Consider the following 14,402-nt stretch of genomic DNA (forward strand, 5'->3'; position numbering starts at 1 on the left):
GGGAATGAAAAATGGTACGGCCACTTTGGAAGACAGTTCAGTGGATTTCTTTTTTTTTTTTTTATTCATGGTAAATAAAATATTCTTCCAATTTTTAAATTGTCATTGAAGTAACATTGGTCTATAATACATAGGTCTCAGGTACATAGCATTGTATTTTGATATCTGTCTATACAACATTCTGGTTAACACCAGAAGTTTGCATCTACTAGCATACAACTGACCCAGTTGTTTACCAGTTTAACTCATCCCTCAAATTCCTTTACCTTCTGGAATCCACTACTCTGCTGTCAGTTTATTTTTATTTTGTTTTGTCTGTTACTCTGCTTTCTTTCTTTATCTTCCACATATGGGTATCTACCTTTCTCCATCTGACTTATTTCACTTATCATAATCCCCTCAAAGGTCCAGCCATGTTGTCACAAAATGGCAAGTTTTCATCTTTTTAATAGTTGAGTGGTATTCCATTGGGTATATAAAGTCACACATCTCTTAAATTAGGTGATTTCATCATTGTGCAAAGGTCATAGTGTGTAATTACACAAATCTAAATGGTATAGTCTATTGGGACAACTGTCATATTAAGTGGAACATCATTGATCAAAATGTTAAGTGATGCTTAACTGTCCACTACTTCTTTATCTATTCTTCCGTTGATGGACACTTAGGATGCTTCCATATTTTAGCTATTATAAATAATGCTGTATGAACCTAGGAGTGTGTGTACATATCTTTTTGAAGTAGTGTTTTTGTATAGTGGTTTCTTATAAAACTAAATATATTCTTATGAAATGATCCATGCTCCTTTGAATTTTACACAAATGAGTTAAAAACTGAGGTGCACACAAAAACCTGCAAGTGGATGTTTTTAATGACTTTATTCATAATTGCCAAAACTTACAAGCAACCAAGATATACAGCTGGTGAATAGATAAACTGTGTTACAACCAGAAAATGAATATTATTCAGTGGTATAAAGAAATGAGATATCAAATTACAAAAAGATATGGAGAAACTTTAAATATACATTGCTAAGTGAAAGAAACCAATCTTAAAAGGCTACCTACTGTATGATTCCAACTAAATGACCTTCTGGAAAAGGCAAAAAGTCAACAGAAAGATCAATGTTTGCTAGAGGTTGCAGTTGGGGGAGAGAAGAAGAGATGAACAGGTGAAACATGGAGTCTATTTTTTACATTTTAAAAGGGCAGATTTATCAGGAAAAGGAGAGAGAAAAAGAGAGGTACCTACATAGTCACAGGCGGGAGAAGAGCTGCCAAAAATGGAAATCTTTTGAGGCAGTGAAACTATTTGGTCTACAATAGTAGATATGACACTATGTCTTTGTCCAAACCCACAGACATATACAAGATAAAACATGGACCCTAAATGTAAACAACGGGCTTTAGCTAATAAATAATATGATAATACCAGCTTATCAATTGTAATAAATGCACACTAATGAAAGATGTTAGTATTAGGGGAAACTGGGAAGATAAGAGGACTTAAGGGGATACATGAGCATTCTCTATATTTACTGCACAATTTTTCTTAAGCGGCTCAAAAAACAAGTTTCTTTAAGGGCATTACCATTTGAGTCACACAAGAGAAAATAAATGTCCACTACTAGGAAGAATATATATTCAAGACGTTAAAGGTACAAACTACTTGGACTTGATCTGACTCTTACTGGTTATGTCACTTTGGGCAAGTTAGAAACTTCTCTAAGTATCCAGTTTTCACAGGTAAATTGTGGATAATAATCATAGAGTTAAGAAGATTAAATGGGGCCTCCCCGGTGGTGCAGCGGTTGAGCTCTGGGCTGCGAAGCTGCCCGCAGCCTCTGTAGTGCCGGTTCGATCCCTGGCCACCGGGCAAGGGTCCCACATGGCATGCAGACCTCTCCTGCTGCACCCGCTGCTCCCCTCAGCAATGTACTTCATCAGTCTGCCTGTTCTGCTCCCCGCTCTGGCTCTGGTGAATCCTCTCACCCTCCTGCGCTTCTGACTGTACCCAGTGCTTGTATAAATAAAATAAATAAATCTTAAAAAAAAAAAGAACTCTACTAACTATTTTTAAAAAAAAAAGATTAAATGGGGCCTCCCTGGTGGGCAAGGGGCTAAGCACCGCATTATGAAGCAATCCACAGCCTCTGCCGTGCGAATTCAATCCCTGGCCGGCCAGAGAGACACCCACATGGCGAAACAGACCTCTCCTGTCTCACCTGCTGTTCCCCTCAGCAGTGTATTTCAGTCAGTCTGCCTGTTCTGTTCCCCACTCTGTCTCTGGTGAATCCTCACACACACACACACACCCGGTCTCTGGCCTGTACCCCACCTCTTGTATGCATAAATAAATAAATCTTTAAAAAGAAAGGATTAAATGAATTCACACATGTAAAGTACTTAGAAGAGTGACTAGAACAAATTGTTTAATAGACAGTAACTCCCTATTTGTCAAAGTAATGTTTGTCCAAAATGTAGACACTCAGGCCCTCCTCAGACCTAGTGAGTCTGCATTTTAACAGGATCCCCCAGGTAATTTCTGTGCATACAAAACTGAGCACTGTCTTAGGTAGTATTATCATCATCATCATAGTTATTCTTTAACATTAACACAAAAAGAGGAGCATAAACACTGGAATGGTACAAATATTTGCTGATAATTACAACAGTCTACTAATTGAAATAATTAGCAAACATACTCTAAGTGACAGTAATTAAAACATTCAGTATAGGTACACAAATAGGTACTCTTATTATATGTTAAAAAGACCATCTCAAGCACATAGATAACTGATAAACTATAGGATAACTAGCAATCAATATTATTTTTTAAGTTAGATCCTTGCACTATACAAAAATATATTCTAAGTGAATTTTATAAACCTAAACTTAGAAATAAATTTACAAAACAGTAGAAATTACAGAGTATCTTAAATGTTTAAGTGGACACCTACTTTCTTCAGCATACCATAAAACACAGAAACTCTATTACATGACACAAACACCCACAAAAGACAAATGACATGCAAAGAGAAAATATACCATACATAACAAAGAGATTAATAATCAAGGACTATAACTATTAATAACCATGTATAGGATTTTTTAAAGTTCTACATAATGAGAAAACAATAATCTTTCAACAGACAAACAGAAAAATGGGGGTAAGGGATATAAAGTAGATTTTACATAGTCAAAGGCAAAGAGACTGAGTTACAAAGGCTGCAGAACAAAATAACCACACAAACCCCATGTGTGTACAGTAAAAGTACCAAATTTTTAGTAGTTATCATTGGAGAGTGAAGTTGGGAATGAGAGAAGGGCTTTCATCTAAATTAAACTTTTTTACAACAAATACTTTTTTACTTTGTTTATGAAAAAAATTGAATGATAGTTTTACCTTTTACAAGGGTAAGGTTTTCAGCAGAAAAAAACAAACTTCCTCGTTTTCTCAACAATTACTTAACCCTCAAATCTAATGACATTTGGAAAATATATCCCCACATTATCAAAATTATGGTAAGATTTTAATAAGTAAAGACATCCTACCTTTGTTCTTCCCAAATGGGCCACTATATTCAATTTTCAGTGGCTCCCCATTTAAAGTTAATTCCAACCTAGTTTCAAAAGTAAATTGTCTAAACCAGAAAGAAATTTAGCAACATAACACAAAATATTGGCTCCAAATGGAGCCCATGTGTCCAAGTATGCCTAAAAGTAACAGATAGCAACTGTTTCACAGTAACTGCAAGTAACTCCATATTCACTTCAGTTTCAATTCTGAATCATTTCTTGGTCACTAAACCCTGGGGAAATTTTTGAGCCATTTGTCACCAGTGACTAAACACAAGCTTCAGCCCCCCAAATCACTCAGTGTGGAAAAAAGTGTATGTCCTCCAGAAGACTGCCAATGGAAGGGTTTTTCCAGAAAAAGTGGTTCACATACACAGCAGGGAAATCTTATGTAGGTGACTTGGTTACCACTTTAACTCCCTCAACTAATTTGGAAACTGCTAGAATAAATGACTAAGACGTAAAACATATGAGAAAGGATGAAAAACCATCTTATGTAGTGAAAGCACACGAAGTAGTTCAAATCTGTTAGTTTTTCAGCAAAAGTCTATAACTTTTTTGAAGTTAAAATATCAAATTATTTTGCTCTTGATGAATTGGAAATAGCTTTACTGGTGTCTGTAATACATTTAGAATTTTTCAGCTGCTATGATGACTATCTTAGAGGCTTTTTTTTTTTTTTAATTTATTTATACAAGCACTGGGTACAGTCAGAAGCGCAGGAGGGTGAGAGAATTCACCAGAGCTAGAGCAGGGAGCAGAACAGGCAGAAGGACCGAGGTACACTGCTGAGGGGAGCAGCGGGCGGCAGGAGAGGTCTGCGCGCCATGTGGGACCCTCCTCCAGTGGCCGGAGAGCAGCCGGGGATCGAACCAATGCTGCAGAGGCTGCGGGCAGCTTTGCAACCCAGTGCTCAACCGCTGCGCCACCGGGGAGGCCCTAGGCTTTATTTTTTTACTACTATACATAACAAGATGTATTACATGTAGGAATGTCTAATACTAACTTTCTTATATCATTAGAGTTGAATTTATTCAAGTAACAAATAAAAACTATCAGTTGTTGTAATTAAACGCCCATGCCTTTGTCTAAAATGGTCATCCATACCAGTTTAAGCTAAAAAAATTTATACCTCTATGTCTGAAGATATGACCCTAACTACAATGAAACCATAAATTAGTGAGCTTGGAATTCCCCCCCAGAGGCAAGAAGATTCCTTACTTATACCCTATATGTAACAGGCACAGGATCTTGGTTTCTAGAGCATCAGCACTTAGATCACTAAGCACCCAGCTCATCAAATACCAGCTGCCAGGACACAGGCAACCAAACAAACTGCCAGACCTAGTTTCTCATTTTCAAAAGACAAACAATCCCTCTGGCCTGATTCACCAAAAAAGATATAAGTGAAAAGAAATTATCAGGAGGAGAGCATAATTAGGTTTTCATTTCTCTGTGAAGCTTCTCAAGATTCCTCATCGTACAAGAGAAAGAAAGCCAAGCCTTGTCAGTGATGTTTACACCACAGACAAGCAATTGCTCACTCCACGACTCAGGCTCAGCCAGGGTGGAGGGAGGAAAAGTCTTCAGGTACACCGACAACTTTATCATAAACCAATGAGCACAATCTCAGAAAGATCTAGGAAAAAAGTGCCTGTAAAAGTACAGCATTAAGAATTCATAAAGAGACTGGTCAGGAGCAAGCAGGTTCAAAGCGAAGGTCAAAATCCTTCAGTATTTTTAATGTTGGAATCGCTCCTGTGCTGAGACCGAAGCTTGCTCTCAAGTGCAATTTGTCAGTAACTGCCAAGAATTTTTGTAAGAACTTAGAGTGCTTGTTTTTTTCCAATTTATAACATACTCCATTATGTCAAGGAACCACCAAAATGTATATATAATCCTATGCTCTGAGAGATATTTTAAGTGGAAACAGCATACTATTTATTGTCTCCCACTTTAACTCTTTTTTCTTTATTCTTTGAAATTACTCTCAAATTTAGATAAGAACAGGTTCACTATTCCTGCAGTTCATCTACAATGCCTCTTACCATAAGCATTTTAGCCATAGCTCACATTTATTTTCTACAAATTCTGCCACAATTTCAGATTAATACAAATTAGCTTGTTATCTTACCAGATTTTATAACTAGCCACTGCTCCCCAGTCCTTGATTTGTCAATTCTTACACCTTTAACAGCCCCTTTTGAAATAGGCAGCTTAAAATGTCAGCTTAAGTTCTTTCTACAGAAAAGGCAGAATAATTAAGAACTAAATGGCTAACAAATTGAAATCTCTTAAAACACTAAATATTACTTCAAGTTAAATTAGATATCCGACCTACACTTGACTTTTAATTGCTAAATATCTATGCTAGAAAAAATTCAGGAATCAATCCCAAAGAAAATAATTTGTCTCAAGTAATACTTACCCAACATAAAGTAGAATGTGGCTTGACTTCTTGCCCTGTTCTGATAAATCTCAAACGACTTCATTACTTTAAAAACTGAAAGGAGAGGGTGAAGCTAAATTTTTAATCTCAACAATGAGCTCTTGAAAACAGCAAAATAAAGAGAATAATCACACTAAATAATACATCTCATTAATGAAGGAATGCATTTTTTGTTTTTTATAACAAATCATATAACAGTAACTTTTGAAAATATTCAGAGAAGTTTCAAACCTTGCACTGTATTTCATTTGAGGGCACAGAACTTAAGTATGGCATAGACAAAATAGTCTCTATAGGAGTTTAACAAAATTGATATATCTGTCATAACTGAAAATGGCTATTTTTACACAAATCTATTACCTTTCAATACCTTCAAATTCAAGGAAAAAAACTACAGAAGTTGATTTAATGAAGTTTATTCCATGAGTAAGGTTTTTGTTTGTTTTTTTTTAATTCCATCAAAGTTTCTGCACATCACATAAAGAATGTAATCTTTACTAGAAAACATAGTTTTTCTATCAAACCATGTTAGATATAATTGGATGTTATTCCACATAAATTATTTTTCTTTCAAGTATTATTAAAAATCTGTTGACTACTAAACCACACATTGAAGTTGTCCCAAGTATTTGAAGAAATAGCTGGAGGACAGTTTTTATCTGCTTGAGTTATGGAATAAATGAATAAACTAGTTAAATGAATAAACTAGAATAAAAACTCTTGCTCGGGTGGGGGGCGGGAGGGGAAGGATTGGGGTCAGAATGGGGTGTTTGCAATTGTATGGGGGAATATAAAAATAAAATTTAATATTTAAAAAAAAAAAAAAAAAAAAAAAACTCTTGCTCTTCAAAAATACTGCTGAAGATAAGTCATAGACTGAAAGGAAATCTTTGCAAAGCATTTATCTGATAGGACTTATGTCAGAATGTATAAAGAATTCTCAAAGTTCAACATTAAGAAAATAACCCAACTATTTTAAAAATAGGCAAAAAGATTTCAACAAACACTTCACCAAAGAAGTTATTCAGAAGGCAAATAGGAATGTGTAAACTAAAATTACCGTAAGACAATACAACTATTAGAATGGCTAAAATTTTGCCATACTAGAATTGGCAAGGATATGGAGCAACTAGAACGCAGCCTCTGCTAGACAGAATGGTAATGATTATAGCTATTGGAAGACAATTTGTCAGGTTCTTAAAAAGTTTAACATACACCTACCAACCATATCATCCAGCCAAGGTATTTACCCAAGAGAAACAGATGCACATCACATTCACAGAAGCTTTATTCATAATAGCCAAAATCTAGGAACAATCTAAATATTCATCAATGGATGACTGGATAAATAAAAACTGTTATATCCATACAAAATAACAATACTCAAATATCCTACTCATTAATAACAAGTAACAAACTATTAAGAGAAACAACAATAAATGAATCTAAAACATGAAGATGATGAAAGAAGAGTACATCCTGGATAAGGCCACTTACATGAATTCCAGAAAACACAAAAACTAACCAAACAGCCAATCAAAGGTTTGCTGGGGATAAGCAGAGTGGGAATGAATCCAAGGGGCACCAAAAGAACTTTTTAGAATAGAAAAGTTCTAAATCTTGATTGTGTGGTAATTACATGGGTATATATAATAGAATACAAATTAGATCTCAATCAAAATGACTAAGAATATTAAATTATTATTTTTGGGAAAGTCAGTTTCCTAAGATATGTTATATCTACTACTAGATACTTTCAAATCTTCCATACTCTTACAAAGAATCTCAGAAAAGGCTGGGATGGATTATCAGCCCATTTAATAAATTTGGGGGTAGAGGGGAAGCAGATGTAGAGTAGTAGCAAGCAGAAGCATTACACAGGGACATAACATTGTGCAGATCTGTCAATGGCAATGAAACAGCTGACAGGATCACCCAACAAGCTGACAGGATAGGGGGTAGATGAAGGGCTGCAACTTGACCTGCTAAAAAAACTACCTAAAAGTACATAAAAAATAAAGGACAAAAATCACATATTTGTATGAAGAAGGTGGGAAGAGAGAAAGCTGTAAATGCCTAAGGCATTTAGACCTTACCTACATGTACCACATACCGTGAATAAAAAAAGAACCAGTCAGGAAAAACAGCTACCTTTCACATAAGTAGCAGAAGGAGCTCCAACTCAAGATATCTGATATGAATCAAGATCTGCCATTGACTCACAAACACTTTATTAAGATTTTTTATTAACTGAGTGCCTTCATGTCCCTCCCCCTTTTAAAATAGAAATATTATTTCTTGTGCCTGAAAAGGCCTTTGGGAACAACAGAGAAATAAAGAATTTATGCAAAAAAGAATTCAAAGGCTATACAGTCAAGTTATACTCTCCATGCAAAAGCTTGCAACTACCAATGCATTAACATGAAGTCCAATTAATAATTAGGTATTGTAAGAGTCAAAAATGGTTTCCACCACAGAGATGGCTCCCTATCACACCTAAGATCAGTCCAAATCTAAAAATTCACATCCTTTGTGAACCACCTCCAATCCAACAAGCTAAAATATCTTACACCAATCCAAACTCATCTACTCTCCCCCAAACACAGCATGTCCCTTTCTGAACATTCCGTCTCCATACTACTGCCAGCAATCCAACTCCAATATTCCGTTTAAAGGCGATCCCAAAGTCCACTGGTCTAATAAAAATGTTGCTTACCCTTAAGACAAAATGTCCTTTCCTTTCTCTGAATTTCTAGTACTTAGTACTATAAAATATGGCATTTGATTTTAAACTGTATGTTTCTATTTTCTAATGTTTTGCTTCTTACATCTTTTTTTTTTCACCTACCAAACAGAACAGCCTTACAGATGAATAGTATGACTTGTACCCTAGTATGACTTACCACACTGTTGAGAAGACAGTAGTGTCTGCTGTTGTCAGTGAGGCTGCATTCAAACCTGAGGGGATGGAAACCTGAACTGCAATCCAATTTGGCAACATCAGCCAGAAGTTATGGTTTCACTTGCCCCATCTGGAGTTAATTTGAAAGAAGGTAAAGGGGTAAGTTTGACAGTTCTATATCTAAGTTGTTGGGCTCTGGGGATTTTTTTGGGTTGAGGGGCGTGTTGCTTTATTATGAAAAGTTGCAAACACACACATAAGTAGAGAGAAACAGTATTATGATCCTTCTGTACCCATCAGTCAACTACGACCATTATAAATACATGGCCATTCATACCTATACTCCTGAGTGCTCCTTCCTCTCCCCAGAAGGTATCAGACATCTTATTATGTCATCTATGTGTACTTGAGTATATATTTCTAACAGGCTTTTTCTTTTGAATAGGACCACAGTATTATTGCCCAAACCTAAAAATATAATAATTCCTTAATATCAAACATCTAGTCCATGTTCAAATGTCCCTATTATTTCATCCACATGCATGTGTATGTGTCTGTGTACAAACATATACATACACACACACATTGAGCAACTGGTTGCTTCAAGTCAGGATCTAGGATTACTTCAAGAGGAAAAATGATTTCCTTTTCTCCTGCTCCCTGGCCTTTGGCCACTTCAATTTCATGTCCTTACTGTCTTAATTTTTAGGTGTAGACAGAAGAGCATTTCCTCTTCCCAATACCTTCTGTCCTCCTTCTTAATAAAGAAAATATTCCTTCTTATTCCCAATACTGAATTCTGCCATTACCTCAGAGCTTTTAGCACAGAAAAACATTACATTCAATGACAGCCTCCTTCCTCCGGAGTTGCCACATTTCACTAACTACTTGGAAATAGTTTGGAATTCAAACATTATATAAATGTGAATAATGTAGGTAGGTCACATTTAAAAGATTATTTTCCATTTCTACTAACTTTCTGAGGAGCATGATTTTAAATGTTAAGTTATTACATTGTCAGTAGCCCATTTGTAATGAATTAATGGTGGGGATTTCAAGAATCACAAAAGATTAAAGGCACAGGGCTGAGATACCAACATTAGGTTAGCTACATTCCTTAGACATGAAAGTCATCCCTCATTAGTTACAGGAAAACCAGATAAAAAGCTGTGCAATAATCACCTCAAATGCAAACCCTTCACTAGAAAATACTATAAATGCAGACAGAATTGGTGGGGGCATTTTCATTCTTTTCAACATAGATTAACAGAAGCAGATAAACTGGGGGGTATTTTGGACAAACTGGGGAGAATTTTGTGTTTAATGCATAATCTTCATTTCTACCTCCAAACCCCAAGAGTAACTTGGACATTCAACAGGGTAGTCTGGATTATCCAATTACTCAGGCTCCACATTGTGGAGGGCAAAAGATAATGTGACAGTCTCTGCCTTTAGAGAACTTAGTTTCTAGGTAGTAAAATAAGACTAAGTGTTCACCATGTGTGATCTTTTATCAATAAACTATGGGAAGCAAATTTTAAGTAGTGTAGCTCATAAAAGGAGTGCATTGGCAAGGACTGGAAACAGCCAAAGAGAACTATGTGAAGTGAAGGTAAGAAGAAGAGCTGAACCTTGAAGGCAGGGCAGGATAGGAATCTATCACTAGGACACATGTAAGCTCAAGAGGGCAAAGGCCATGTTTCTCTCATTCACACTCCATCCCAAAGCCGGGCAGTGACTGGCACACAGTGGACAAACACTGGTGAATAAATCAAGGAAAGAAAGAAGGAGAGGCGGGGAAGGAAGGAAAAAAGATTAGGCATTCTAGATACTGATTAAAAAAAAAAGATTAAATATGGCAATTTCATGAGACAATGGGAAACACAACATGATGTGAAATTAGGTAAGACAGAATTAACCCAAACCATCCATGGTTTTAAAAGTCAGCCAAGAAAGATATAAATTAATCCCATATTATGCATTAAAATGAGTAAGTTCAGAAAGCACATTCCATAATGGTTCCACTGTTTAGGAACACTAATAAAAAAGTATAAAAGACCATTTTTTCCCTGGTGGTCATCTCTCTAATACTACTGGGCATAAACTGGAAAGTGTGTTAACACCTCTCCAAAGGAGAGTTAGTACCACTAGCTAATATAGATGAACAGCTTTCTTCCCAAATATTTTTAACTATCTGGAAACGTAGCGAGGTTATCACAAAGGTCAGTCTCCTTTGGTAGTTGTGTAATCAAATGTCTGAGACTCTCCACAATTAAGGTGTGAGATGGGTGAGTGTAACCTTGTGGAATAGCCAGTGATTAAGGCTGAATCACAGCTTCCAAGTGATTATTTCACTAAAATGTCAACTCCCATATCAGCATTTCCCTACAATGGTCATTGGAAGTACATCAAAAGTAGTATCCAAAAATTATTCTCCAATATTTTGTAGATTAATGCTAAAAGATTGAGGGCAATAAGGTCTAGCTGAGTCTAAAAGTATATAAGCCAAAAACTGTTAAGTCAAGGAGAGTCTCATTCCTCAAACTTCACAATGGGAGTTCATGGTTCCAGATACCCCAGGCATTCCCCTACATAAACACACACACTTAAAGATCCCACCAGTTATGGTCTTCAGTAGCAGCTATAACATCTCTATAGAGAACTTCAGGAACTGCAATCTAATGGAAGTAGGGGATATTGAAGAGTTTATCATATAACTACATATGCATGGCAAGCACATTAATTTAAATTATGTGGATATTCCTGAATGAGTTTTGCCAGCTCTTCACAGCTCCAATGGTCGCAAGGGTCATTTTCCTTAGTTAGCACTCCCTCTATTCTTTTAGCCCAAATCATCCTACAGGCAAACTGTCTGGTTCTTTAGAATTCCAGTGCTCAGGGCCTCCCCGGTGGCGCAGCGGTTGAGCGCTGGGTTGCGAAGCTGCCCGCGGCCTCTGCGGCGCCAGTTCGATCCCCGGCTGCTTCCCGGCCACCGTTGGAGGGTCCCACATGGTGCGCAGACCTCTCCTGCCGCCCGCTGCTCCCCTCAGCAGTGTACTTCGGTCCTTCTGCCTGTTCTGCTCCCCGCTCTGGCTCTGGTGGATTCTCTCACCCTCCCGCGCTTCTGACTGTACCCAGTGCTTGTATAAACAAAACAAACAAATAAATAAATAAAAAAAAAAGACTGTCACTTAGAATTCCAGTGCTCAGTTTGGGTACCTAACACCTCACATCTTGGAAAGAACAAGACCCTTGGAGTCATACTGACCCACTTATAAATCACAGCCCAACCACTTACAAGATATGTGACCTTGGACAAGTTACCTCACTTAACCTCAGTTTCCCCAATGGAAACTAGATATAACAGGTACTTTGTAAAGTTGTTGAAAGGTTTGCATGAATTATTTGAAATATACCAAATATAGCAGGCACTTAGCATCTGGTAATTATGGAAGGCTGATGACCAGGCCTATTCTTGGATTTCCAAATAGTGTTAACTGCCTTATGAAAACATGAATCAGCCTCACTATATCTAGTTCAATCATGAGATGACTTACCTACTCTTTTATTGTTTCATCTGATCTCTAGAAAAGAAGGCTCTCTACTAGTCCTCAGTTTTGAAGCCAAAATTGACTACCATTCCAGCCATTTCCTTGCTACTAGTTCACAGTCATCCCCTCTAAATCTGGGGCCTGTAAGAAATGCTGTTTTCACTAGTGCATGTTTCTATGTCATAGCCTGGGCCAAATGTATTCTTCACAGATCTTGAAAAACTGCTGGTTTCTCAAGAACCACCATGTTCTGGCTTGCATACTACCATACTCCACCATGGCAGTCAACCCACAATGCTCTGCCAGTGCCTAAGTGTCTTTATGTCTCTGTCACAGGTTGACGCCTAGCACGTCCCTCCCCTGGTAAATGAGAACCTTATTTTAGAATGTCAGGCATATCCTACATCCCTCTCTCTTTCAATTTTGCCTAACTCAGGTTTATTTCCTCTTGTTCTCCCACCACCACTTCCCTACATCCTCACAACAGTATCTGCATTTTGGGTAAAGTGGAAAAGTACACAAATAGAAGTTGAAAGACATTGTTGGTTCTTCTACCTCTACCTCTGTCACTCAGACTATTGAGTTGTCAGAAAAGTCATGACATATATTTTCTGTTTTTCAAAGAAAAAATACGTCATGACTCTTCCAACAACCCAATAGTTCTGGAGAGACATCAACTGCCTTCTGTGTAAAACGTTGGGCTGCTCTAACAGGATTGCAGTTAAGGCTCAAATAAGATATTTGTGAGCATACTATACATCTCTAAAATATGAATATAACAAGTTTCTATTATGACTTAAAATTCACTTTTTAATATAAAACCCTAAAATATTTTTAAATCCTCTGGTATTGTTTACACTAGCAAAAGATTGGAAGTAAGTCAAATATGACAACCATAAGTGGACTAACTAAAAATACATACAATACATCCTTTCTTGGGACTACTGTACAGCATTTTTTTATTAGAAAATTCCTTATATAATTACATAAAATAATCTCAGGATATTAACAGTGAAAAAGATGCAAATTAGTATGTATAGTTTACTACAATGTGTTTTAACAGAGGGACAAGTAGTAGATGAACACATTTACCTGTATCCACATAAAATATCTCAAGATACATGACTGATAATCTCAATAGTCAAAAGGGGGGTCTCCCTGGTGGCACAAGGGGTTAAGACGCAGCACTATGAAGCTATCCACAGCCACTGCAGTACAGCACAAGTTCAATCCCTAGCCAGGGAGCTAACCCTCATGGTGCAGCAGACCTCGTGTTTCATCCACTGCTCCCCTCAGCAGTGTATTTTAGTAGATCTGCCTGTTCTGTTCCCCACTCTGTTTCTGGTGAATTATCTCACATACACACACCCCCTCCCCAACAACTCCAGCCTGTACCCCAGTATTTTTATGCATAAATAAATCTTTAAAAAAAACAGTCACTAGAAGGGGAACTGGATGGCTATGGGATGTGCATGGGGAGAAAACTTTTGACTATATTCACTCTTTCGGAGCTTTTAAGATTTAGAACACCTAGTCCACGAGATAGGGTAGGAAAATCACTTCTTTAAACAACTATAAACCTGAGGAATAATATAAACCATTAAGAAGACAGCAGCATATCTGACAACTCATTTCCTGGGCCAGACTCAACATAATTACCACCACCTAAAACAAATTATGTTCGCTTCCATGATCTCATTTCATTAAGTGACTTGTGTTCATTTATTCCTTCTAGCCAAACTTCCTGACTTGCTAATTATGTGCTATGCATTTCTGCACTTCACCTTATACATAAATTCTCAAAACTTACTGTCTTTAGGGTCCTCTGAACCATATTTGCCAGCTTGACATCTATTCCACTAACTTTTCTGAACCAAAGACTGAGTTCTGCCTCTTAATCACTCAAGATTCACCAGAGCACC

At 37.0% G+C, this 14,402-nt stretch overlaps 1 protein-coding gene across 3 annotated transcripts in view; it reads right to left on the reverse strand.

Moving 5' to 3' along the window:
- Positions 1-14,402, reverse strand: part of SIK3 (SIK family kinase 3) — a 214,899-nt gene that overhangs the window by 181,102 nt on the left and 19,395 nt on the right. The window contains exon 1 of one of the 3 annotated variants that reach the window (XM_037505331.2): positions 6,007-6,056. The exons of the other annotated variants lie outside the window; for them this stretch is intronic. The gene's annotated coding sequence lies outside the window, so the exon portion shown is untranslated. Of the gene's footprint in view, positions 1-6,006; positions 6,057-14,402 lie in introns of those variants that run through there. 3 annotated transcript variants of the gene reach the window in all.

This window comes from Talpa occidentalis, unplaced genomic scaffold (genome assembly GCF_014898055.3).
Source record: "Talpa occidentalis isolate TD23 unplaced genomic scaffold, MPIMG_talOcc4v2.1 talOcc4.12, whole genome shotgun sequence".
Lineage (NCBI taxonomy): Eukaryota > Metazoa > Chordata > Mammalia > Eulipotyphla > Talpidae > Talpa > Talpa occidentalis.